Consider the following 27880-nt stretch of genomic DNA (forward strand, 5'->3'; position numbering starts at 1 on the left):
CTGATGTACAGTGAAACTTCTCATTTCTATTTAAAATTAAACATACATTTCAGTAAAATGTATGTGATTTTTGGAGGCTGTGTCTTGGCCTTCCTTCTAGAGAAAGGGCAGATAAGCAAAAATTAATAATAATAATCTGTTACATCGGATCATAGGAGTCACGTGTGCTTTTACGGCCCGTCCCATTTTGGGTTTTCACGAATTGCTGTCACTGAATCCCATAAACATCCCTTGCGTTTGCGATATTGTCGCACCTACATGAAAGGTATTGTTAATACGCTGAGTCAAAACACACGTGCCCTCTGCAGGCTACGGTTTTGCTTTGAAATCTCTGTAATTAACACATTCGCGTTTCAGGCACTGGGTATTATTGAGTGCAAAGAGACAAAGATGTATTTCATCTTTTTTTTCTACTGATGATTCATCACTTCCACTCCTCCCACCTCCAGATGTCTACATTTCAGTTTTCTGAGAGGCTACAAAGCCTGAAGTGGCATCTGCGCCTTGAGTCAGAGGACACCAAGTGTTCAACTGAAACACCGCCAAGCGTTGGGTGTCAACTCTCTTAACCTGTTTTCCGGTGTAGGCAGCATTAACAATGCTCTTTGCCCTTGGGCTCTAAAAGGAAAAGACTCCAGTAACCCTACACCAGCAGCTCCACTTAAGTAACTAACTACCTGATGCAGGGTTATCTTTCCAGGCTGTCTGGGGAAGGGAGTGAAAACATTCGCTTCTGTGTCCCTGGCAAGCTGGTTAATGCTTGTCAAAGCAACAGCTCCCTGTTCCCCAAGCTCGGTCTCTGATATGTATTTGAATTTGCAAACTTGTGATAACCAGATAATACCCAGTTGTGTGTTTACTAGTCTAGGAGGCAGCAGAAACACCAGCAGGTCCACTTAAAACACACGTGCACACACACACAGACACAATCAGACATGCAACAGCGAAATATTCTTTCACACTGCAGTGCCTTAGTTAACTTTCTAGGTGCGTCTACACAAATTTGAAACACCATCTCCCTAGCAATCCCTAGACAGTGAGTTTGGAAACTTCCTCCTCAATATTTTCTTTATCGGTTCAAGTAAGTAGATTCATCAACATTGTCTTGATTTGCTCAAGCAAAATATATCAAGCATCCAGAGAGTCACTAAGGATCTGGTTAAAAGAGCTATAAGTACTTTTTTTTTTTTAACGGATTAAGATTGCCCCTGGCAATCTTCTTGAGTCTTGACCAGTAGACGCAGCTAATTAGGTTGAATATTCCAGAGAAATGGAAGTCCCTGCAGAGAGAGATAATTCAAGCCATTCCCGATTTTGTAATGAACATTGTAAAAAATGATTTCTTCATTATGAGAGGAAGGGGCTGCTCCAAGGGGGTGGAAATCCGCAAAAAGAGTGCTCCTCGGGTTTTGCAGAGGGAACATTGTCAACAGTTAAATATCCTCGATATTTTAAAAACATTCTTTGAGGATCAAGCTGTCCAACTCTTCCCAGCCATTCATTTTTCAACCCAAGATCAAAAGTGACATTTTAAAAGAGGCACATAAAGAAAGAGGAGAAGAAATTTCTGCCGTTGAGCAATTCCAAGGTCTCGTCAACTTGTATATAAATGAGTTCTGTGTATAATCTCCCGCTCGTGTATGACTCGGACCGGAGCTTTCTGCCAGGAAATATCTGTGGCCACCGTTAAACAGGATATGGCCCATCTTGCCCGTGGCTCCGCTGGCTCCGAGCAGCACACAGTGCATTTTTGTCCCGAGGTGGCGGCGGTAAAGTGCACCTTTATTTGCTGGCTGCTAGTTGGGTTTGGATGCCCGGTCACACTCTAAGCTGACCACTTTCTGATGTGGAATGCTCCCAGAAGAGAACACAGAACAGGCCGGCCTGAGGTCCTCCCCAGAACGCCATGTATTTCACTGCAGACAGCAACTCTGTTTCCTAGACATATCTGCCCTCCTGGAGACACAGTGGAGTATAGCCATCATCCCCAGGCAGCCAAGTGAATTCCAAGAGGCCCCGAGCAAACTTCCAAAGGTTCAAGTTACTTTTCCACCTTGCTGGATAAAAGAGCATATTCCAAGTCAATCCATGAGTCTAGGGTATCCTTGCATCCTAAGAAGTGGCACACTATCTTTCTATCTTTCATTTGAAGTCATTTTTATATCCACCCCATGTCACTTGCCTCATTAAGCATGGAGACTGGAAAGCTGGTTGCCCTCTGGTCATCTTTTGCCACACAAGGATCACACCCTAAATCTGAATGCACACTGCCTTAGGCAAGTTATAGGCACATCCGACCCTCTCTGCCTACTGCACAAGTCCCAATTCTTTTACTTAAATTTGAAGAACCTTTACCATCTTGCCTCAAACTATCTAATCCATGCTGTCTTCTCACTGATCCTAAACTTGTCATACTTGTCCCTTCCTCCCTGCCCTTGTTCACCCAGTTTCTGACCTTTGACTTCAAATGACTTCCTGCTCAGAGTTACTGATAATATTTTTTGGAATGCTGAATATGTGCCCAGTCCTGTGCTGGTCCCTTTGCATATTATCTCACCTGTATAATGTGCCAGGAAGGTAAGTATATTTATTCCTGTTATACTAAACAGAAGACAGAGGCTTGGAGATCAAAGCAGATGCTGAGATGCCTCACTAAGCACTGCCTCTCTTTTCAAGACTGAGATAACTCATTCTCCTTGCTGCTGAGGGAGTTGACTGCTGACTTCTCACACTTTCACCCCTTCCAGTTCCTGGAAGGGGGCTGCTGGTTCCTTCTCAGGGGCAGCCTACATCTATGTGACTTGGTATAAGAGTGTAAGGGACTAGACCCCTTGACTCAATTTGGGACACTTCTATGGGACCATCCCTTGTCCAGAGCACCCTGCAGGGTCAGCTAAGCCCTCTGGTGTTACTGCATCAAGGCTTAACTTCTCCTCTGCCCAGCCTGCTCCCCGCCACCCCTCATCAGCCTGGCTATTGAGAGTACTTCCTGCTAAATCTCCCACACACGGATCCCAGAATCTCAGAGTCTAGTTCGTGGGGAATCCAGCTGGACAAGGAAGGTGGCTTTATTTGCTCCAAACCAAGACTGAGTAAGTGATAGACAAATTTGGGATTTTCACATGACTCTGTTTCAAAGACTGTGTGCTTTTCTTTCTGCTGTTCCTTCCTCCATCGAATCACCACCCCTCTTTCCCTTCTCAGATGGGCGGAAGCTCTTTCTCAAGCCTCTCCTAACTCCAGGCACCAGGATGCTGACATGCCACCAGAGGAAAGTGTGGCCTTGGGGAATGTGGTAAGCGCATGGATCTAACACATAGATGTGTTTTGTTTATCCTGTGTTGTCCTTTAAAAAGCTGCATCATGGAGTTCCCGTCGTGGCGCAGCAGAAACAAATCTGACTAGGAACCATGAGGTTTCAGGTTCGATCCCTGGCCTCGATCAGTGGGTTAAGGATCCGGCGTTGCCGTGAGCTGTGGTGTAGGTCGCAGGCACAGCTCGGATCTGGCATTGCTGTGACTGTGGTGTATGTAGGCCAGTGGCTACAGCTCTGATTAGACCCCTAGCCTGGGAACCTCCATATGCCATGGGTGTGGCCCTCAAAAGACAAAAGACGAAAAAATAAAAAATAAAAATAAAATAAATAAAAAGCTGCATCAGCTTTTTTTTAATCTGCAGAATTTACCTAAAACTACAGATTTCCAACATCTCTTGAAAAATCAGAGCAGCCAGCCATACAGACTGGTTACGTGGTCACATGAACACAATGCCTGCCGCTGGGTAGTGGCAGCCCCTGTGGTCACTGCAATTTGCTGCTGTCTGCACCATCCCCAAGCAATCTTTGACATAAGGCTGGGGGACAAATGCCATTTATCAAGTTGCTAGTCTATTTTTATTCTCTTAATGGAGAAAGAGGTCTCTATATGTGTGCCCATACCAAAATTAAATAAATTAATTAATTTAATTAAATTAAAATAAAAGAGAGCTTAGAAGAGTATATGTTTAAAGGGGAAAAAATAGGGTAAAGCACTGGGGGAGGGAATGAGAGGGAAGCTTAATTTTAATGTATAAAGAGAATAGGTGAGTACCTAAAATGTATATTTTTCATTATTTAATATTTTAATGACTTATTTACTACTTAAATTCTTACATAATAATGCTTATAGTATCATTCAATTTTAATTATTATATAATTCTTATATAATGTAAGTGTTGATCCATGCATGATCTTCCTAGCACCTAGGAAAATTAAAGTTCGGGGAATGATATTATGAGTTAGATGTGATCCGTAGTATCATGGAAACAGCCCGGGATTTGGAGTGCTTGGAGAGGAGGGGACGTGGGGAGGGGGTCTGGTCCAGCTTCTGCCACCATGCGGTCCTGTGGAAGAGCCCCAGAAGCTGCCCGATTTCAGACCCTTCTGTAAAAGGAGTGCTGCACTAGATAATCTCAGAGGTTCTGTCCACCAGTACAGCCCTAAAACCTGTGATTTGCTTGCTTATTGCTCTGTATGACTAAGTTTGCCCAAGCTGTAGACCTATGAGGGCGTGGGTTGCGCCTGCTATTCCTCTGTATCTCTCCCAGGGTAAAGTCGAAGATGAGCCTTGTATTGCATATTGATGGGTTAAATGACTGCCTCCAGAGCTCCCAGAGAGAATTTTTTTGCCATAAGGAGAATCTATCCAGATCACGGACTTCATCTAATGAGAAAGAAGACAGCAAACAGACAGAGATATGTTACAAAGAGTGGGAGCGGCACATAACAGGGAAGAAAAGTAACCACAATTTGCAAATGGAAAATGTCGTAACAATTCTGGGGAAAAAAAAAAAAAAAACAGTCAAAAATGAGTTTCCTCCAGCACTATAGTTTCTCATGAACGGAAAGCGCCCTTTGGACGTAGTCTGGAGGGAATTGAAACTCACGACTCTGGAAAATTGATGCATCAGGATAAGAGAAAACTGAGATCTCTCTCCCATTCCATGCTCCACTTTGTTTCAGAAACACGTTTCAGAAAGGGTCGGGGGTGTCTGAGATTGATCTGAATCACCGTTGAAGTCTCTAGTCCCTCTTTGATGCCTTGTGATCTTCTAAGCATACTTGTTTTAGGAGGATTTTTCCTAAATTATTTCTTCCATCCAGTTGCCTTTTTGGTTTAGACCTAGGGTGCACTGCAGCTTCTGTTGTCATTTTCCTAAAAAAAATCCAAATACCTGATCACTCATGAGCTTGGTCACTGTCCTGAAGCCTGAGGAGGTACGAAGGGGCTTCAGGTCGTACTATGAAGCCTTTTGCCATCTTGCTGCCCTCCACCCTCACCACTCCTTTATGGCTTCAGCATCTTCCAAAAGACTATATTCCAACCCTGTCTCTCCCTGGCCCACATCTGAGAAGAGTAGCTTGGACCTCCTCCTTCAGCTGCTCCTCTTTTGGAGAACAGACACTACAAGCTCGCCTGCCTAGCATGCTCAGGTCCCTCAAGTTCTAGGGAGCAAAAATTCCCTATCCTGCTACACTTCATACACCCTGGGCATAAAGCATCTAGATATTTCATCTACCTGACACTTGCACTTGATGCTTGGTCTAGACTATTGAAAGCAGAATGCAGTTTTTGATGATAATTGAGTTTAACCCCCTCATTTCATGGCTGGGGAAACTGAGCACTCCAAAAAAAAAAAAATTCCTCTAGAATTTCTAAATATAACTCAACTAGTTCAACCAACGATGAATAGAAGAAATAGCTCTTTGTACCACATGGAGAGCTATCAGCTTTGTTCATACCCCAGACCATATATAGTCTATATTACGGGTGATATAAAGATTTTTTTCTTTAAAAAAGACTTGATTTTCGCCCTACCCTCTGATATTAGAACTTAATGTCCATGTAGTGTGGCACCCCAACTCTGTGAGAAGTGCTGTGAGAGAGCACCTTGATGGAGAGACAGATTTACTTGGGAATGAGCAAGTACACAGCAGAGAGGTTTGATGCATTGTGGGAAATTCCTCGAGCTATAGGGATTTTGGTTGGGATGCAAAATGAGGATTTGGTGGCATGGGAGGTGGATAGCAAGGTGGCCAGATTGGGGAGGGTACAGGCTTGCATGGCAGCTGAGGGTTTTATGTTTTGTCTTGTAGGTGATAGAGTCACTGAAGGAGAGAGGAATTCATTATATTTTTGCTTTTTATTTCTACAAGAAGGTAGAAGATGGCATACAGAGGGATAATCCTGAAAGCCAGGAAGATATTTAAGAGGCTCTTGCAATGATCCAGATGAAATATGATGCAAGAGTAATGACTGGGGCAGCGGGGGGAGACAATAGGGAATAGAGGGATGTATTTTAGGGAACAGAATCAACAGGACCTGAGAAGCAGCCGAATACAGCCACTGACTAACAAAAATTAGTTGAAATGTCTACGTCCAATAGGTCACTCACTTGGTAATTATTATACTAGTTGGAATATCGTTTTAATATTAGACTGCAAATCCAACTAATAAGATCTCATGCTTTCAGCTCCAAATGCTACGAAATACCTTTGCCAAATTTAAACATAAATTAGTAGATGGTGCTCCTATTAATTTTCTAGTCCTCAAGTTAATCACACATAAAATTTTCCAATAGTTTCAAAATCCAAGAGTCGTTAAGGTCTGAACCTTTTAGAGAGCTAATTTTATTGCCATTTCCTCTTATTCAGGAGGCTAATTTTAAACATGGCATTTTGATAGGTCATAATTTGATGATAATGCCACAAAAAAAACATAGATCAACAGCTTGAGGATAAAAGATCCACAGAGGAACAATGTACTGGTTTCTGATTTGGGTAAATATCAGTCAGTGCTATTGACAAACTAAACAGTGGATCAGAGTTGTGAATTCAAATGCCTGCACGGTTCAGGCTGATAGCAAAGGAAGTGGAAAAATTTAGGTACCCTCACGTTGTACGTGTGATGAAGGCTGCAGGAAAATGGAGAACATGTGTCTAAAGAGGCAGATCCTACCCCTTTCTAACATTTTGTTATCCTGCAAAAGTGCTGGTCAAACATTACGAGATATTGCTTTAAAAAAAAAAAAAGATAGGTAAAATCTGGCATATTTATAAAACCCATGACCCATCAGTTTATGGACTCTTGCTATTCAGAGTATGGTAGGGATCAGCAACATCAGCATTACCTGGGAGCTTATTAGAAATGCAGAATCACAAGCTCTATTCTAGGCTTGCTCAGTCAGGATCTAAATTTTAAACAGTTGTTGATGATTGGTGGCCATATTCAAGCATGAGAAGTATTGGCTTCCACAGCCTTAGGCATAGAGACTATACTGCAGAAATGCTTCCTCTGTATCCAAAGCAGACAAGCAGAAGAATACACTTTTATTACCAAAGCAGAGCACAGGTTGTTTTTTGGAGACAAGGGAGGCACCATCCCACTCCACCAGGGCCCCCTTTGAGTTGACTCCAGAGGAATGATGCAAGATGTCTTCTGAAGCCTGCATGTCCCTGGTGGGGTGGTAGGTGTGGCTTATGCAGGGTCAGGACCAGGTTGAGGCCGAAGGCACTTGCTTCAGGAGCAAAATTTAAGGGGGAATCAAAACACTCTGAAATTGAGATAATAATATAATAATCCTTTTGTGCATTATTGCATTAATTATCAATAATTAAAATAATCATTTGGTTCATTATTGTGTTATTGATTAATAGTAATAGAACAGTGCTTTAATATAACAATTTTAAAAATCAAAATTAATGCCAAATAAATCTCCATGATAAACAGAACATCACCGTTTTCATCTTGCCTCCACCTAGTTCAGCTCTCCTTCTGCTTATGCATTTTGAATATTTCTATAACCTATTATTTCCTATTATTCAGGCTTGTCTCTTAAAAGTCACTGAATAAGACATTATTTTTAAACCTATGAAAATAACTTAATAAAAAAATGCTGTTCCAGTTAGAAAAATGCTTCATTCTAACCTCAGGAAAGTCCGAGATGCTTCAGCCTAACAGGTTGAATTTATTGGTACCATCTCTGGCTTAGCCGGGAGCAAACTAGCCTCCATCCCATGCCTGCATTATCTGAGTGCCAAACCAGGAGCTGGAGCCACTGGTAAGAAGTCAAACATTGCTTTATTTCGCTGCTTTGAAAGCCCAGTAACTTCACAAGAGGAGATGGGCTGGGAATGGGGCCGTGGCAAGCTGGCAGAGATGAAAATAGCTGCAAAGATGCCTTTGTGTGTGTATTTCACACATCAACGTCCGACTTCCTTTTCAAGGCCAGAACCTGGAAGTACCCTAAGGTCCAGAAGAGATGAAACTCGAGGTGGGAATGAATGAATGACTGCTAGGCTTGTTTCAGTTCCTGTCTGGGGAGAAGCAGCTGCAGATAGCAAGTAGCTTTTCTCACTCACTCTACGAAGGCTGGAACATGAAGGAAAAGCTGACCAGATGCACCCTGAACCGCAACTCCGGGGAGGCAATGCCTCAATTTTCCCAGGGCACTGGTGCCTGCACCCATGTGGGCAGAATATCTTCTAGGCTCTTCCATTGTTAACTGGCTTAATGAGTAAGCCGGGATGAATCAAATGGGCTTTGGGTGTGGTATCAAAGCATCATGCTGACTGTTACCAAGCTAGTCCGTAGCACTAGCTTACATACAGTGAGCTTAACTGAGCGTCTGCACCACCCCGTCCTCAATTTCTTCATCCTTGAAGGCCAGGTGTGAGATCACAGCTATGAACTTCTTTAATCTGTGACCTAGCATGGAACCCGTAACCTAAGAAGAGGCCTAAGAACAACCATTCTTCCCAACCAACCATAAGATTCTGAAGATTCTAGGGAGTTCTCTATTTCACCTCTGGCATCCAGCACTTGTATTTGCATAGCAGGCTGAAAGTTTCAAAGCACTTTCCCTTAAAACCATTATATTGTGTCCTATCAATAGTCCAGTGAGTTTAGCAAGGCAAGAATTATTACCACTCTTTTGAAATGGAAAAACCAGAACAGCTGGTAGAAGACAGGCCTTCTGGCTTTGAATCTAGTACTATTTCCACTACTCTGCCCTTTCTGTTTTGCCAATAATAGGAACGCAGTATGTATTTGTTGAATATACAGTTTCAGGGAGTCACATGAAAAGTCCAAAAGACAGATGTTCTTCTCCACTAGAAAGGTGCAGGGCTGAGTTTTCTGGGGTTTGCTTTTTGGTTTTGTTTTTTTTCTGATGTTAAGTCATTCCAAGTGAAAAGATTTGTCTTTATGTCTTTGAATTCCTCGATAGCAGCGAGAAGTTGTCGCTGAGAGTAATTTCTCTGGCTGATCGATTTATAAATGATCGTTGATGTATAGCGATCAGATGTTGGCTGACATCAGATATTTGCCCACGTTTTTGTAAATCAATGAAATGGAGAATGAGCTTATGTTCGTGTCCATTAGAGTAAAGTGTTAACACTCAGCGCAAAGCAGGGAACCTGCTACCGTCACCACCACCGTCCCTCTGGGAGGGTGTTGTACTGACTTACCAGGAACTGCCGCCCTTCTGCCTGGGCAGCCAAAGCTTTTTGGGAGTTCATCTTTCACACACCACACACACACACACACACACACACGTTCAAAATACTGGAGCCGTTCTATGGGTCAGCACTGAATTTAAGGAGCTACATATCAACTTGAATCAGACTGATTACAACTCCTCTGAACCTAATTGGCAAAACCTAACTGCATTCATGTTTTATTAAAAGCAACTTTCATTACACCGGCGGTGCTGTCAGAAAAATAAATTACATCTGCAAGTACTTAGGTATAAAATTGTGCAGATAACTTCCAGTCGTCGGTAAGTTTATATTAGAAACTGTTTTTCCAATACATGCTAAAACTTTGTTCATCAGTATGAAACACGCCTTACCTACCACTCTCGGAATATTTATAGGATTTGTCATATAATCTTTTTTTTTTCTTCTTAAGTGATTTAGTGAACTGTTTTCCACCAGCTTTATTTTTGGTAGCCCCCATAGGCCCTTTGGAAACTATAAATGGGTTTGCATTTTGTATTCTACTGCTTACCATTCTCCCCTCCTTAGACTAGATTCCAATCCATTTTTTAAAAAATTAGTGCTAGGCAGTTCCTGTTGTGGTTCATGGGAAACGAATCAGACTAGCACCCATGAGGATGCAGGTTCAATCCCTGGCTTTGCTCAGTGGGTTAAGGATCCAGCATTGCTGCAAGCTGTGGTGTAGGTCGCAGAAGCAGCTCGGATCTGGCATTGTTGTGGCTATGGCATAGGCCAGCAGCTGTAGCTCCAATTTGACCCCTAGCCTAGGAACTTCCATACGCCATGGGTTCTGCGGCACCCCCCAAAAAAAGATTTAAAAAAAGACGAAAAAATTAGTTCTAGATGTTGGCAGCAAAACAAGTGGATTCTACTTGAAACTACAATAAATGACTCATATGATCTAATAGATGAGAAAAAAATAAAAAAAAACTCTAACTCTGAATACAATATTTGAGTTCCCACTATGGGAAGTTTTTGTTGACTGCACCTACAGGATTCCCCACAAGTTCCCTTTTCTTAATTGTACCCTTATTTTGCTACAATATCATTTGGGTGTATGTGTCACCACCACCATAAGCCAAAAGGTAGATCTTTGTATTACTTCAGAAGGGTTTTTATAAGCAACGGACATTGACTAACAGTACCTTAAGAAAACAAAACTCTTTATTTTGAGATAATTTTAGACTTAAAGTAGCACTGCAAGGATCGTACAGAGAGTTCCCACACACCCTTCACCCAGCATCCTCAAATAACATCTTGCTCAACCATAATACATTCCTCAAATGTAAGAAATTAACATTGGCACAGTATTCAACTCATCTTCAGGCTTCTTTGGGGTGATCTAAGTTTTCTCACGAATGCCTTTTTCTGTTCCAAGATTAAGTCCAGGATGCCACCTGGCAGTTAGTTTTCATGTCTTCGTGATTCCCTCTCATCTGTGACAGCTACGTACTCTTGCCTTGTCTTTCGTGACCTGGAACGTTTTTGAGGCATACAGGGCCATTCTTTTGTGTCATGCTTCCCTGTTTGGGTTTGCATAATGCTCTCCTGTGATTAGATTATAGTCATACTTTACTGGGAAAGATACCATGAGGGTCTGATGTAGCGGGGCCCCTGGTAATGCTTTATGTTCTCACAAGTGCTGTTAACTTTGATCACGTGGGTAAGGTGGTGATGCCAGCTTCCTCCGCTGTGAACATAGGATGTTTTCCTTTGAAATTCGTATATATTTATTTGTGGGGAGATAGTTCAAGGCTATGCCCATATTCTAGTTCTCAAACTTTTGTCCATTAGGTTTAGCATCCATACATGGATCTTGCCAGTAGCAGATTTCACTGCGGTGCTCTGATGGTGATTGTCTGTTTTCTATTTTCTTTCTATCTACTAATTGGAATTCTTCAGTAAGAGCTATCCTGGAGTTCCCGTGGCGGCACAGCGGTGATGAACCTGACTGGTATCTATGAGGACACAGCTTTGATCCCTGGCCTTGGTCTGTAGGTTAAGGATCCGGCGTTGCCGTGAGCTCTGGTGTAGGTTGAAGACACAGCTCAGATCTGGCGTTGCTGTGGCTGTAGCAAAGGCCAGCAGCTACACCTCCGATTTGGCCCCTAGCTGGGGAACTTCCATATGCTGTGGGTGTGACCCTAAGAAGACAAAAAAAAAAAAAAAAGAGTTGTCCTTTCCACTCCATATCTCTGCTCATTTATCTATGTATCGGTATGAAGTCAAGGATATTTACTTACTTTTTACGTTATAGCAACCAAATCATTATTTATTTTGTGGCTTCAATTTTTCCCAGTGCTTTGGTGATGGGGAACTTTTTCAGATTGGCCCCATGGCCTTTTAACATGCATCTCTTCCTTTTTATTTACAACCACGTCTTTTGTTTCTGGCACCGATGTGTGCTCCGGGCTCATCTTGAATATTCCCTTTCCCAGCCCTGCCATCAGTCCCTTTGCCAAAGCGCTTTTGTTCTTTTCCCTGGAGAGGGATATTTAGGTGCTAGAAGTACTGAGATGCATACTGGGATGTTACTATTTTCATTCTTGCTCAGGAGACAGAGCTAGGGAGCGGAGTTCTGTGCATGTGCCTAAGCCAGTGGTACACACCTATATTTATTTCTATAGGTACCTAACTGTATCCCTTTTAAAAACCAGGAGTTTTAACTGATCCTGCTGACTCTGAACCAGCCCCCGCTCCCACTCCCCACCCAGGGTTTATTCTAGCCTTCTTCACTTCCTCATCTGTAACTTCTTCTTGACAATAAGAAACCCATGTCTCACTATCCACCCTAGATTGGCTTCTTTCTCCATCCCTGGCGTACACAGAAAGTAGTTTCAGAATTGCTAATCCTGCCCCTGGGAAAGCTGTTTTACCAACTTCAGAACAGCGTCCGTGTGCAGTCTTTTTGTCTTTAGCCTGATGGTATTCACTCAGAGTCTTGTTTTCCAAAGTTCCTTAGATATGTTTCTTTTCTTCCCCACTCCCTTCGGCGTGGGTATTACTCATTTGCAACCAAGTTTGATTCATGTGTCCTAGGCCGTGTGCCCTCTCAGCTTCTCCCCACAACCTGGTTGAGTTTCTTCTTTAATGTATACTAGGTAACGTTCCCTTTGGCAGTAAACAGTCCTCTGGGTATTGACAAATGCGTGGAATTTTGCACCTGGCACTTACAGATCAATTCCACCACCCTCAAAAGCCGCTCATGCTGTGCCTTTGGATTCAACCCATCTCCCTGCTCCCCAGCACCCCACTCCTGGCAATCAGTGACCTGTTTTGAATTTCTATAGAAGTTTTGCATTTTTCAGACTGTCATTAAATGGAATCATATTGTAGCCTTTGGGGTCTGGCTTCTTTGTCTTTGCAAAATGCATTTAAGATATGCCTAGTTTTGGTGTCAGTCTGGAATCTGTTCCTTTTTTATTGCTCAGTAATGTTCCATGGAGTGGATTTAATTACATTTTGGTTATCTGGTCACTAGCTAAAGCATGTCATGTCTTAAAACTCTTTAACCCGAGATTGGGCAACTTTCTGCTGCGCTGTCTTTAAGAAGTTGTGGAGCTTTCTGTTTTACATTTAAACCATTATATGATTGCATCTGAAAAAAATGTTCAAATAGTAGTTCTCAACGGCGAAGGTAAAAAGTAATTTGCTGGCCAGCTAAGCAGCAGAAGCAGGAACAGCAAGCCTGGCCTGGTAGCTGGAGAAGCTTTGGCCCATCTTCCTCCCTCTGAGAGCTTCCAAGGGGTCCTGACTACCAGCACATGGAAAGTCCAGGGCAGAGACCCAGGTCCCCTCTGGCCATCCCTACATTAGGACCAGATATGCTATGTTCTCAAATAACTGCACAAAGCCCAGACACTGACTCTGGGTCTTGGAACAGAGAACGAGATCAAGAACACTGCTGGAGACAGGGCAACCTTCGGATAAAATACGTCCTTTAGCCTGGAGGGTTGGAGTGGTCAGAGTTTCAGAAGGGACAGATCAGAGGAAACCAGAAACCTGATGATTCTCCCTCCTGCTACCCATAGCCAAGCCTTCCCAGAATCCTCCAGATCTGACTCGTCATGCCTTCAGTCCATCCATGGCTTTCCAGATCCTCCAGAAACGCTCTGATGCAAGCTAACACCTTAGAAAGGCAGCGAGATCTGTATTGGTTTCCCAGCCCCACCTTTACAAACTGGGTAGCTCACAACAATTGAAATTTACCATCGCACAGTTCCAGAAGCCAGCAGTCCAAAATCAAGGGGCCAGTAGGACCAGGCTCCCTCTGAAGGGTCTAGGGAAGAATTTGTTCCAGGCCTCTCTCTGTCTCGTAAGCTTCTGTTATTTCCTTGGCTCGTGGCAGCAAAACTCTAATGTTCTCAAGTCTTTAGCCCTGTGTCATAATTCTGTAATTCAGTTTGCAGAGATTTTTTTTTTTTTAAATAGGTGCACGTGCAGCATCTGGAAGTTCCCAGGCTAGGAGTCTAATCAGAGCTGCAGCTGCTGGCCTGTGCCACAGCCACAGCAACTTGGGATCGGAGCCGCATCTGTGAGCTATGCCACAACTTGCAGCAACGCTGGATCCTGAACCCACTGAGAGAGGCCAGGGATCGAACCATCATCCTCATGGATACTAGAACGCGGTCAAGTTCTTAACCTCAAGAACATGGTTGAATTCTTAACCTGCTAAGCCTCAACAGGAGCTCCCAGTTCGCAGAGATCTTAATGGCCTTTCCCTTCCATGAGATATCACACTGGTCCATGGATGACACGATACCGATTGGATCTACTGAGTAAGAAAAAGCAACTACTCAAGATGTATGGAGCAGACATTAACATACTAGAGGGTGGGAAATACATCTGACTCAAATTCAGATACCGCCTACCCCAGCAAAATGTCTAGGAGCTCGATGGTGTGGGCTGTGCCCAAGTATCTCTTCTATGAGAAAGAAGTTGCTACCTCTGGCTCCCCCTAAAACCAAGAAAGAGGCAGAATGCTTAGTTGGGCTGCTTAGGATTTTGGAAGCAATATAGTCCTCACATGGGCATGTGAATGGGACCTGTTTCCCAAATCATCCAGAAAGGTGCTAGTTTTTTTTGAAAAATTTCTTTTAGTGAAGTAGCGTTCATTTACCATGTTGTGTTAATTTCTGCTCTACAGCAAAGTGATTCAGAATGTGTACCTGTATGTATGTGTGTGTGTATATATATATATATATATATATAACACACACCTTCTTCTTTCATATTCTTCTTTTTTCATATTCTTTTCCATTATGGTTTATCACAGGATATTGAATATAGTTCCCTATACTATACAATAGGACCTCATTGTTTATCCATCCTATATGTACAGAAGCAGCTAGTTTTGAGTGGGGACCAACAAGAGAAGGCTCTGCAAAGGTCCAGGCTGATGGGCAGGCTGCAGACCCAGTGGTACCCGAAGTGACAGGGGCAGGTAGGGAGGCAGTCTGGAGCCTGTGGCAGCCGCTGTAGGTGAATCACAGCACCAGCCCTCAGGATTTTTGGATATTTTTGGTCTTATGTGCATAACTACCCCCCTTTTGAGAAACAGCTCGGGGCCTTCCACTGGTCTTTGGTGGAGACTAAATTCAGAACCACGTGGCACAAGGTCACCACGTGACCTGGGCTGCCCCTCATGGATTGGGTGTTCTCGGACCCCACCCCCCTCAAGCGTGATGCAATCGGTCCCGATTGAATCCAAGTAGGGCTTGCACGGTGCACTCTATCATCAGATAGAAATGATATCTAGCGATGGGGCCTGAGCAGGCCTCTAAGGCACAAGTAAGTTCCATGCATCAGTGGCCTGAAGCTCCTCAGGCTGCTCCCCTTCCAGGCTCTGTCTCACCTGCAGGCTTTCCCTTCCTTTCCCTTCAGGAGTCTCTGCCCTCTGCCCGCACCCCCCCCCCCCCCATTTAGCCAAATCCTCTTCATCCACAGTGACATTCTGAGTGAAGAACTAACAGCAGACGTTAAGGCCTCTGTCTTCTGGCCTCTGTTTATGTCTTCCTAACAGTCTTGGGTGTTCTTTCTTTTTTAGGGTCTCACCTGCAGCATTTGGAAGATGAAGTTCCCAGGCTCGGGGCTGAATTGGAGTGGTGGCAGCTGCCGGCCTACACCACAGCCACAGCAACGTGGAATCTGAGATGTGTCTGTGACCTACACTGCAGCTTATGGCAACCCTGGATCCCTGAGCAAGGCGAGGGATCAAACCCGCATCCTCATGGATACTAGTCGGGTTTCTTTCCACTGAGCCACCACGGGAACTCCCAGTCTTGGGTGTTCTTATCTCCCCCATGCCTCGATTTTGAGATATTTTATTTCTGCACCTGGAGGTCGCCAGATACCATCTGCCAAATGTGAAAATGAAATTTTGACAGCAGAGCGTGGGGCAGCCTCGGTCCTCCAACCCTGCAGACGTGGAGACAGGCAGGTCTCAGGTGCAGCCTTCGACAGCATTCTTTCTAGTCACTTGCAAGGAAGCAGCGCTGCCTGCGGACTCCCCTGCTCTCTTTCCATCCTTCGAAACACGTATTTTCTGTTCTTGGCTTAAGAGCGGCTGGGATGCAGCAGGATTACACATGTGCTGCTGTGAAATGTGAAATCAGAGCCAGGCGGGACCTCCCCTGAGAAGGGCTGCCTATAAATCGTAAAACCTTTAAATGAATAGCTTAGAGGCACAGGGTTGCCCTGGGTTAGGGTTAATTGGGTCGGGTACAAAGAGTTTTATGTTCATAACTTACTGTCCATCTACCCTCTTCCTGATTTTCTGAAAGTTATTTTGCTCGAGGACAAATTTGTATTTGCTTTTCTGACAATGATCGGTTTGAAGCTGAACTCTTTTCAGCTGTTGGGAACTTGTAACGGGCTCAATATCTACCAGATTTCCCCTCTCTGATGCATCCGTTTCAGATACATCGAAACGAAGGTGTTTTTTTTCTTTTAATCCGTCTTCCCTAGCCAGAGTATTGCTTCAAACTTCTTATTTTTGTTCTGCTTTTAAACCCTTCAAAATAGGGTTGTTTCCCCCCCCCCCTTTTCTGGTTCATTCTCTAGCACATCCTCTGCTAAGACTCCAGCTTCTATAGGTCAGTGTTATGCTAAAATCCAGGATTTAGGAGCCCAGACTCTGTGTCCAGCTAGACTTGAGTACAAAGGTCCCCTCTGTCACTGCTAGTTCTGTGACTCGAGACCAACCATTTAACTTTGCTGAGCCTCGCTGTCCTCATCTGCAGAATGGTTGTGACAACCAGTCATGGCTTTATGTTAATGAAATAATGTGTACAAAGTATACGCTTACTTAGCATAGCGGTTGAAAGCATAGGCTCTGTAGCTAGACTGCCAGGGTTCGAATCCCAGCTCCACCTTCAGCAAGAGTTCTGTGTGCCACAGTTTCCTGAATTGTAAAGGAAAACCCATACATAATTGCCTTTCCACACTGGATTATCATGAGGATTATAAAATGAGCCAATAGGTAGGAAATGCTTAGAGCCATGCCTGCCCCATAATAAGTATCCAAAACAGGATTAGCTACTAAGATTATAAAAACGTACAAGTTCCCACCTGCAAAGCTATCCCTTTTGAAATAACCTGCTCATCATAAAATTAGCTTTTCTCTTAAAATGAAACACAAATCACAAATCATTCTAATCGCCCCAGATTTCCTTCCTTCTATAAGGGCAGCTCGCCTGGGCATCCAGAAAGAATGGTCAGAGGCAGAACAGAATGAAACTCCGTGAAATGTCAGGGAAGACGCTACAGGTTTCCCCATTCACTGCTTTGTAACCACAGTGATCCAAATATAATTACAGCCTGGACTGGATGGGAAAAAAAAAATAGCACGGCCATGGTGCCCTCCTGAAACAGCTAAAATTTCTCTTATTTGCAACTGAGAATACTGGCTGGTAGATAGAGGAAAGAATAAAGAAATGCCTTTTAAAGAGAAACCCCAATTAGACATCACAGCACCCTGGAAGAAAGGATTGGAGCAGTCCTGTCTCTGATTTGTCAAGTCCTGATTCTTACCCTGGAAAATACCTTGTATTCTTTTAAGACTATCTCCACTGTGCTTGAGCTCTTCTAAGGTGGCTTCTATTCCTTGGGAGCAGGGTCTCGATGAAGCCCATTTTCGACATGAATGTGTTGGAGAAGGCAGCATGGCATCTCTTAAATCCTTCTAAGATGCTACAGCTACTCCGCACATACTGGTTCCCTGGAGGGAGGATGGAGGAATCCAGCATCTGACACATGTGCAGCCGCAAAGCGAGAATGAGGCAAAACTCAGATGTGCAAGAACGGAATGAGAATTTCTCCGCCCCAAATACTGCAACTCTAAGGGGCTTTTTCCTTGCTTTCTCTACCTGACACCCTTCTAAATGGTCCCCTTAGTACTAGCTCTGCCATTTGTTTCAGTGGAGTTGGCAAGTGAGGGGTTAAGCTGGGAAAGCAACACAAAGACCTCGAGTTTACAAACATTTAATTTCTGGGAATTCTCCCCCCTCTTCCTCAAACCGGGAAAGTGACATTTGTTGGAGAGAAGCCCTGGAAGGGCAGAGTCCCAGGATTAGCTCCCACCATGAGTCACACCCCAGAAATGATGGGAGGGGGGCAGCATGACACAGCAGAAAGAGTGGGGCTCTGGGGCAGGGGCTGCCTGGCTTCCGGGAAGGGGTCCCCACGATCTGTCTGTGGAACACTGAGCTGATCGCTTGTCTCTCTGACTGTTGGTCTTCACCACTAAAGGAGGGGCTGGCTCGTCTCACGTGTCTGTGCCTCAGACCCCAGGATCGCCGGGAGCTGTCTGGGCTCATCTGGATCGGATGCAATGAAGGGCATGCGCAGGAGCCAGGCAACTCATCTGATTTCTAAAGGCTACTCGGACTTCTTGCCAAAACAAGCAGCTCCAGTGAGACTTTGCTCAGGTCCGATGCCTGGGAGATGAGAGGAGATAGAACACAGCTGGGGGCAGCCTAAGAGCAGCCTTATTCTTACCACCATTTTCCCTGCCTTCGTCCTTAGAAATAGAGGATCCCGAGCAAATATTTCAGGCTTCCAGAATACCGTCTCTCTTTTTTTGCTTTTTTGGGCTGCACCTGCGGCATATGGTGGTTCCCCGGCTAGGGGCCAGCCTATGCCACAGCCAAAGTAACAAGGAATCCCAGCCCTGCCTACAACTTACAGCTCACAGCAATGCCAGATCTTTAACCCACAGAGCAAGGCCAGGGATCGAACCTACATCCTTATGGATACTTGTCAGGTTCTTAACCCGCTGAGCCACAACGGAAACTCCAAAAGGACCGTCCCTTGATGTGTAATTGCTCACAAGAGCTTTCAGTTCCGAGAAGCATAGATCCTCAGGCTGAACCCTAACTCTAGCCCTCTCCAGCCATTTTGGAGTTAGTGTCCCCAAGCCTGTTTCCCAGCAGTGGGGGGTACGTGCGACAATTGCCTCAGAGGGCAAAAGGAGAGGCCATTTTCTTCTTCCTCTGACACCGAGTCCCACGCTGACCCCACCGACCCCGCCGTGGCCTCAGAATAAGACCGCCAGAGGCTGCTCGGCCTGGGACCCTTGCTTTTGCTGCAAAGTGGACACCTTTTCCTGACTCACAACCAACCAACCCACACCCCTAAGACCCGTGATGCGAGTCATGGGAAGGGACGCTGAAACGACTGCATTGTTTATCTCCAAGCCCTTATGCAATATTTTTCCCACTATTTTTAAGCCTTCTGTTCCCTCCCCCTCCCAGCCTTCCCTTTCCCCTACTTCACAGCCCCCTCCAAGCCCCAGCTCCTTGTTCAGTTCAGCTATTTCAGTTTGGGCTTGAATGGTCTAGACAGGAACCCAAAAATGCACCGTCTGCATATACTGGGGCCCCTCTGGCCTCATGATTATTCCAGACAGAGCCTAGAGATGTGAGACTGAGAGAGGAACCTAAGTTCCATGAGATTATCCATCCAAGGCACAGACCACAGAGCTTCCTTCGCAGCGAGGCTCAAGAAATTGGCAAGGTTATGGTTCTTTTCAGGTGTTCATTCCCTTGGCTTTTATCTTCTTGGTCTTTTTCTATTCTTAAGAGAACTTTCTAGAAACACGGCCTATCTCTTGGCTGCGTTGGAATGAAAGAGAGACCATCCAGTCTTGATTCTGGACAGTGCTGGGGCAACTCCACTGCATCCCTTAACTTCTCCACCCATCAGCTGTAGCCGTGTCCCCCACACCCACAGCATCTTGCTGGCATAAAGCCATAAGCACTTATTCAGCTTATGCACCTGTGAGCTCACACACTTGGCTGAACTTGTCCCCCTCCTGGCACAAGGAGCTGGTCTGGGCATGACTTTCTGATAGCGATGGTAGACGTGCAAGTGTATGGCCTCAGCCACACAGACACAACCTAGTTCTGCCGTATCTTGTCTGATCAGCTCTCACTAGTCAACACAGGTCAGGTGATTGTGTCCAAGGTCAAAGGTGAAGAAGTATATTCCTCGGATGAAAGTGAATTTCAGAAATCATCACTGTCTCTCCCACATTTTCATCCAAGGAATATATTTCGACCGTACCCCTCCAAGCATCTCTGGAAGGCTCAGCAGTGGAGTAGATACAGAAAGGGGGAGATGGTCCTTCTTTGTCCTTCAGGCAGCTGGAGAGACATTCTCTACCTCTTGGTGTTACCATGTTATTTTCAGTTTCCAAACAGCTACCTAAGACTCTCCTGCTGCTGCGTAAATGGACAGTAGGCATCTCTTGCTAAATTGAGAATGTTGCATGATGGCAATGGAGCCTTCTACTACTTTTGCATCTTGGAGCGCTCCTAGCGCCTTTCAAGACGTTGCTCCTTTTCTCTCTTCTTGGATGGCCCCCCCACGCCCCCTCGCCCCCACTGCCAGAGATGAGGTTCCTCTTCTATGTTCATGCTCCATCCTTTGTCTCCTCTATCATGACACCTGTCGCAGTCATGATCACTGTCAGTTCTTCGTCCATGAGAGTAGTGTTTCTAAAGGCCTGTCTAGTATGTCTCTTGGATCAGAAGTTTCTGGGGTGTTTGACATAATGCATGGTCCTGGGCCCCCCTAGCAGGAGTCAGATACAAAGCACTGAACATTTGGTAGGGCATGGCATCTATCAGACAGGATACTACTGCAGCACCAGAAAGGGACTTCAGAGCACCCACCTCTGCCAGGCGTTATTCTTCTGTTTGCTGACTGTGGTGAGACCCAAGGGATCCTGAGTTAGGGGCCAGAGCCGTTAGAACGGAGAGAGGAAGTTCCCAAGAGGACTGGGAAATTCGGTATCAACAATTAGAGAAACTTTTGTTATTTTGACAATCAGCTCAGCTATCCTGGTGTGTTCATTCCACCTGAACCAGCCATGATCAGGCTAGTCTTATGAATCATATTTTCTAGGGTTACGTCTCAAGAATGTCAATGAGCTTCCCAAGTGCTTTCAAGGACTTGTGGGTCAGCTCCTTGGAGATGGAGGTCACCTTGCCTGTGTCTGAAGTCCTGTGCTCAGTCTGGGGCATGGGCTCTCGTAGAACAGCCTGGCACAGCTGACTCACCCTAATGGGACACTGCATTTCAGGTCCTATTCAACATATTTTTGAATATGTTGCATATGAGTCCATTTCCCAGGGCTAATTTCCAGGGGCAAATCGAGCTCATCTTTTGGAATTAGGTAACACATGTCAGGATGGTTGACCTATTCACTGAGCTTTCTTGGGTATCAGACAAACGTAAGGAGGAGCAGGCAGCAGAAAAAAAAAAAAAAGAAAAAAAGGAAGAAATTCCAGGCAGAGGGAAGAACAAACAGAAAGCTCTCGAGGTGGGAATGAGCAGGACACTTTCAAAGGACTGAAAAGACGACAGTGAGACTGCAGCTTTAAGAACCAGTTGGAGGAAGAGCAGTATGAGATACAGATGGAGCTGGGAGGGGGCTGGACCCAACGGAGCCTTATCAGTTTTGTTCAGACAACCATATCCGGAAGCCACATCCTTTTGTTACGTGACTTTGGGCAGATCACTAACCGGAGTTCCAACATTGTCATCCTTAGAATGGGGATAATAATACCACATTCTGGATTGGAAAATGCTTGAGGTTATGGCTACTTAAAAACACACTTAGGAAAAGTATTGGAGAAAAGTATTCTCTACCTAAAGAGAATACAATTCAGCCCATCCTCCAAACCAGAAGCTGCAAACACAGATGCCAGGATGGACAGGGCAGGTGCCATCCTGAGTGGAGAGGGCCAGAAGAGACGGTGGGGAATTGGACAGCACTCATCTCATCTATAGAAGGCGGGTACTACCCAGATCTGGTCAAACAACAGATATTCCATTTTTTTTCATAAAAGTTGAAATTTTAGACTTTCATAAAACATCTCAAAGTATTGGCAACAAAAAAGTTTTAAACAAAACCATAAAACACGTCAGCAGGATGGACTTGGTAGGAGAACTGCCATTTTGCAACTTCCGTTGTAAACTCTAAAATCTATCCCCCCACCTTTTTTCTCCTTTTTAGGTCAGCACCCACAGCATATAGAAGTTCCCAGGCTAGCGGTCAAATCAGAGCTGCAGCTGCCAGCCTCACCACAGCCAGAGCAACGCCAGATCCTTAACCCACCAAGCAGGGCCAGGGATTGAACCTGCATCCTCTTGGATACCTGTTGGGCTCATTGCCACTGAGCCACAGCAGGAATTGCTAAAAATCTATCCCTCGATCAGAGCAGCCTTATAGAGTGCTCTGTGCCAGGACCTCTGTGGCCCTGGACCCCTGCAAATTTGCTTTCATTGAATAGGACTTCAGTATTTTACCACTGTTCAAGGTTAGTATTAAAAGAGGCCCCATGAAGCCCATATGTTTTCTGTAAAGATGTTGCTGGAGATATTGTTCATTTCATCCCATGGTGGCATCTTTATGAGAAAAAAATTACAATAATATTTCCTTTTGGCCTTTAACCTCAGGGGAAGTTGTACTTATTGTGAGCAATGAGGTTTTGATTTCAAATTTGCTAGACATCCAAAATCACGCAGAGGTCTCTGTCTGTGTATATATATACACATACATACATACATCTCTTCGCCTTAGCTGCTAGAAACCTAGGGATAAAAATTAGGACTTGCCTGTGGAAAGTGGCCAACATAGTGGTAATGGGGGAGTGGGGACATGAGTCTGGTTCTGGCCAAAAAGTTGAGATGGGAAGTGTGCTACCTCTGAGCTGAAGCATTTCATTGCTGGTTTGAGACCCTCCAGAGCACTCCTTTCCTGTTAAAGTCACACTTGAGAAGGCACTGCTCTGTCATTCTGAGTCCTGAAGTGTGAATGGGAGAAGCAAAGCCTCCAGTCACCCCTCAGTGGATATAAACATAGGTGAGAAATAGACCATTATTTAGTTAAATCATTGAGACCTTGGCATTTTTTGTTACTGCCGCACAACATAGCCTGTCCTTATAGATATCGAGTTAATAAATATCAAATTAAGGGTTTGGACCAGTGTGGCCTTTCCCCAGAGCCCTTAGCCACTACCTAATCTACAACAGGATCAGCAGTACCGTCCACGGTACAGATAAGGTCAAATGTAAGAATACAGATAAAAAGGCTTTGCAATACATAAACATTCTATAAACATTTTATAAAAGCAAGTGATGTTGTCAAACTTAATGACACTGATCTGACCTCCTTAACAAGGCTATGAGGTCTTCAGGAAAAGAGATTTTTTTTTTTTCCTTAAGTGTTTTGAGATCTGACGTATTCCCAGAGTATGCCTCACTGATTACAGGGCATCTTGCAAGTTCTTAAAGAATTCTTGTTGAATTGTATTTAATGGGTGATAGCAGAGATCAGAAAATAGCTTTGTGACACAGAATCTTTTTTTTTTTTACTGGTCCTCTTAATAATAGGAATTTGCCCGTTAAAACTTTGGAAGCAAAATTGAGTACATTTATAGAGGATAAAAACCAGGAGGTTGCTAGCAGCTAATGTTTAGTTCTTACGGAAGGTATAAAAGGAAGGAGGAAGGTCAGGATGGACTGTTCCTGAACCCGGGGATGAGAGATAGAAGTAAATCATGCATATGATCACCACTGAAGCTGAGAAAGAGCCTATTAATGTCATGTAATCAATTTCGAAAAGATACAGTTGCACTTAGGGTATTTAAACCTTGGAGGTTTAAACTAAATCATACTTGTCACACGCACACAGTATCACTAATGAGCTTATGTAAATATTTAATCTTCTGTATTTGCATTTTACTCAGCTCAGCCTATCTCACCAGCCTCTTCTCTCAGCCTCCTCTAATATCATAATCCAACCTCATAAAACTCTTTCAGTTTCCGGAATGCACGATGCTCTGTTGTGCCTCTCACCTTTACATATGCCTTGGCCTCTGTTTGGACTCCCATCTTGCCTTCTCTCTCTCTCGCCACCAAACACCTACACATCCTTTAAGGCTCCGCTCCAATACATCTTCCCACCCTACCCCATCCCCACTTTGGGAAACATTGCCTGCATCTTCAACTCCCCATCCTGGTCGAATGGTTAGTTTCTCCTTCTATTCTCCCATTACACTTTGCTAACATTCACCACCCTGAATATTGTATTTATGTGTTCAACAAACGTGTATGAAATATTCCTATGTGCCAGTCATGGGTCCAGATGCTGAGTTATATAGCAGTGAGAAAGAAAGGATACTTCTTTGTGAGTGCATTGACAGCAAGTGTCTCATTTTTTAACTCACAAGCATTGTGGGTTTGCAGGCTTAAATGACCACACAATGTTTTCTCTTTATAGCGGGGTCCATGTCCTGCTTCTGTCTGCATCCATCAGGACTGTTTTAGAAGGGTCAAAAATGTGATTCAAGCTGGGTTCATCACCAAAGGGGATCTACTGGCTCACGGAGTCCAGGAAAGGTCAACCATCCAAACTTGGGGAAAGGCAAGGATGGAAGCTAATTGTAGCAACAACTGTAGTAATAAAAATAAGTAGTCATTTGAATGCTATTCAGAATCTCTCTGTGCTTTACATTCTAGATTTTCTCTGCCTGCTCTTTTTATCTTCACCATCAGCAGCCTGGCTTCCTTGGCATGGACGCAAGCATGGTCATCAAGATTTCCCAGGTTTCCTGTCCTACAGCTTTCACCACTATCGACAGACTGCAGATGTTTCTCGGTTATAGACCGAAAAGTCCCAGAGAAGAATGCTGATTGGCTCCTCCTCAACCACTTGCCCAATCCTGGAGCTTCCCAGTGTTGCCAGGAGAGCAGAGATTGTCAGAAAAGTTGAAATCATGGCTCTATCTATTCTGAATGCCCTAATCAGATAGGAACAAAGGGGGAGATGGAGATTTTCTACCCTGACCTGGATTGGAGTTACACAGGCAACTGCTTTGCAATTACTTGTTAATCTATGCATTTATATTGTAAACATTTTTCAGTATGAATGCTCTATTTCACGACAGTTGTTTATTTTTCTTTAAGTTCAGTTCTGGATCTAAATGAAAAAACAAAAGTTATCCATAAAAAATATCCAATTTTGCTCCTTAAAAATGATGTCTTGGGGCGGGGGCGAGGGGGCGCTGCCTCAACTCTGCACCTCCATTTTTTCCTTTGGTGACAGCAAGTTGATCATAGCCCCCATCGGGCTTGTCCCAAGGAATAGCTGAGAAAGTGCCTAACAGAGGATCTTTTAAGTTTTTAAATATATGTATGTATGTATATTATATGCATATTAATACACAGCTGTAGAAGATGAAAATATAAGTCATTGACATCAAGGAAAGGAGAGGGAAACGAATTCTGAATCATGTTCCTTAACAGCCCTCTTTTCTTATTTCTCTAAAAGGGCAGAGGGAGCAGGGGAGGGACTTGGACTCAAGACGATATCATTCAAATTAACTAATTTGACAGGAGGAGGATCCTAATAACCAGCAAACCCCCAGATTTCCCAAAGAAGAGCCACCAGGTAGTGTGGGAGTCCCCTGGTATATTTGGGAGCCCCAGTGGAATACAGAGGACTTGAAGAACTCTTTAATTCCCCTCTCCTTCTGGCCTGAAGAAAATGAGTCCAGGCTTGGAGAACAGACTTGTGGTTGCCAAGGGGGAGAGGGAGGGAATGGGATAGACTGGGAATCTGGGGTTAACAGATGCAAACTATTGCTTTTGGAATGGACAAGCAATGAGATCCTGCCACGTAGCACTGAGAACTGTATCTGGTGATGGAACAGGATGGAGGATGATGTGAGAAAAAGAATGTGTATGTGTATGTGTGACCGGGTCACTTTGCTGTCCAGGAGCAAATTGACAGAACACTGTAAACCAACTATAATGGAAAAAATAAAAATCATTAAAAAGAAAGAAAGAAAGAAAATGAATCCAGGAAACTTCTAAGTGCATAAATATGACCCATTGCCCATTGCAGTAATCTTTTACACGCAGGATGCTCAGGATGGCTCTGGAGCGGAGCTTGGTGGGGCGCCACTTGATACAGGGCTCCCCGCTGCCTGCCAGATGGAGATGGGTCCTCAGGGGAGGTCCGCCCCTATGGCAAATGGTTATCTTTAAACCCATCCTTCATTTCCCCTCTTATCAGCAAAGGAATGTGGGGAGGTCTCCCAGGCATTAGCTGTGAAGGCATTTGGGATTTGGGGAGGGGGAGGGTGTCAGAATGGGGGGCTTACTGGCCTTCAACACCTTCTCAAAATAGGTGAGTGCGACCTGCCACAGAGGAATGCTCCCGTGTCCAGCAGAAAGTATAAGCCTCCCAGATGACACAGAGACTATTGAAAAGCAGCAGCATTTTGGAGTTCTTGCTGTTTGTTAAACACTCTCAGGAGGCTTGCATGGGACGCTCCCATGTGGTGCAGTGGATTAAGGATCTGGCTTAATCCAGTTGTGGCTGCAGTGGCTTGGGTAGCTGCTGTGGCTAGGGTTCAATCCCTGGCCTCAGAACGTCCCATCTGCCTGCAGGACAGCTCTCCCCCCACCCCCCAAAAAAGCAAAGCTTTGCATGGGATACTGAATCCTCAGCCAATGCTTTCAGCCAACAGCCAGGTACTACTCTTAGCCATCTTTTTTTTTTTTTTTTTTTTTTTTTTGTCTTTTCTAGGCTGCACCCGGCATATAGAGGTTCCCAGGCTAGGGGTCTAATGGGAACTGTAGCCGCCGGCCTACACCACAGCCACAGCAACTAGGGATCCGAGCCACGTCTGCGACCTACACCACAGCTCATGGCAGTACCGGATCCTTAACCCACTGAGGGAGGCCAGGGATCGAACCTGCAACCTCATGGTTCCTAGTCGGATTCGTTAACCACTGGGCCACAATGGGAACTCCTTAGCCATCTTTTTAAGAGAGAAAAGAGGCAGGGAAAAATGGTGTGGGAGCTAGAGGCAACACAGGTAAAGTGGAATAAAACATGGCTCATAGGTGGAGGAAGCCTTGATCTGAGCAGAAGCCTTGCGTGTTTCAGGAACCATGGGAAAAAATGAGTGGTCGCCATGGCCAACTTTCCTACCTTTATTCAGTGGTTTTGCTTTTTTCTCACAGACATCACAGAGAGAGAAAGTTAAGTATAAAACCCATTCTAAAACCAACTACACAGAAACTCTTCTTTGCTTCGCTATCATTTCAGATCACTTGCTCTAATATTTACTGTCTTTGGCAACGAAAATGGAGAAAATGACATGCAGCATTTGCCCTCAGTGAGGGCGACTGGCCCATTTTCCAGCTTCTCTGGGTCCGGGAGTCTTTTCATCTGCTATCCAAGGTGCCCTTTCTTACTAGAGATAAGAGGGGCAGGAATAAGCCCTGAGAATAGGTCTACAGCCCCTGAGCTCGGTGGGGTTGGGAAACCAACCGTTCCCACCCTTCAGGACCCCCACGGCAGCTGCGGCTGGGGGGGGGTGCGGTGCGGGGGGCGGTCCTCCCTACTTTATAGAGAAAGAGAATTCCAAGGAGAACCTTGGGCTGGTTTATTTTTAATTGTTGACCTCCAAGGCCTTCTGTTTGCATCTGTTTATTAAATCGCGAGCTCAGCTGTGAATGCCCTTTATGATGTTGTTTTATTGGTGGGCCATTCGGGGACCCAGCGCCACACAAACAGGATAAATATTTTTCTTTGCAGCACACACCCCACGTTGGGGGCCAACGGAACAAGGGGAGCGAGGAGGATCGTTTGTTTATGAGCTCTGATTCATTCATTACTTGGCCGGGAGCTGTGAAATGTAAATCTCACATTCCTCCGGACAATCGCAGCGCCAGCTTGAGCTCATTCCGAGGTGTGATGTTCCACTCAAAAGGAGGCTGTTAATTTTATTGACCAAATTTGGAAAGTGGGAAACTCCAAAATTA

At 44.6% G+C, this 27880-nt stretch overlaps 1 long non-coding RNA gene across 1 annotated transcript; it reads left to right on the plus strand.

Annotated features, from left to right (window-relative positions):
- Positions 1-26159, plus strand: LOC110260960. The gene is made up of 3 exons (XR_002344608.1): positions 1-3092; positions 3205-3295; positions 24563-26159. It is a non-coding gene; the product is annotated as an uncharacterized LOC110260960 (long non-coding RNA).

Source organism: Sus scrofa, chromosome 6, assembly GCF_000003025.6.
Source record: "Sus scrofa isolate TJ Tabasco breed Duroc chromosome 6, Sscrofa11.1, whole genome shotgun sequence".
Taxonomy (NCBI): domain Eukaryota; kingdom Metazoa; phylum Chordata; class Mammalia; order Artiodactyla; family Suidae; genus Sus; species Sus scrofa.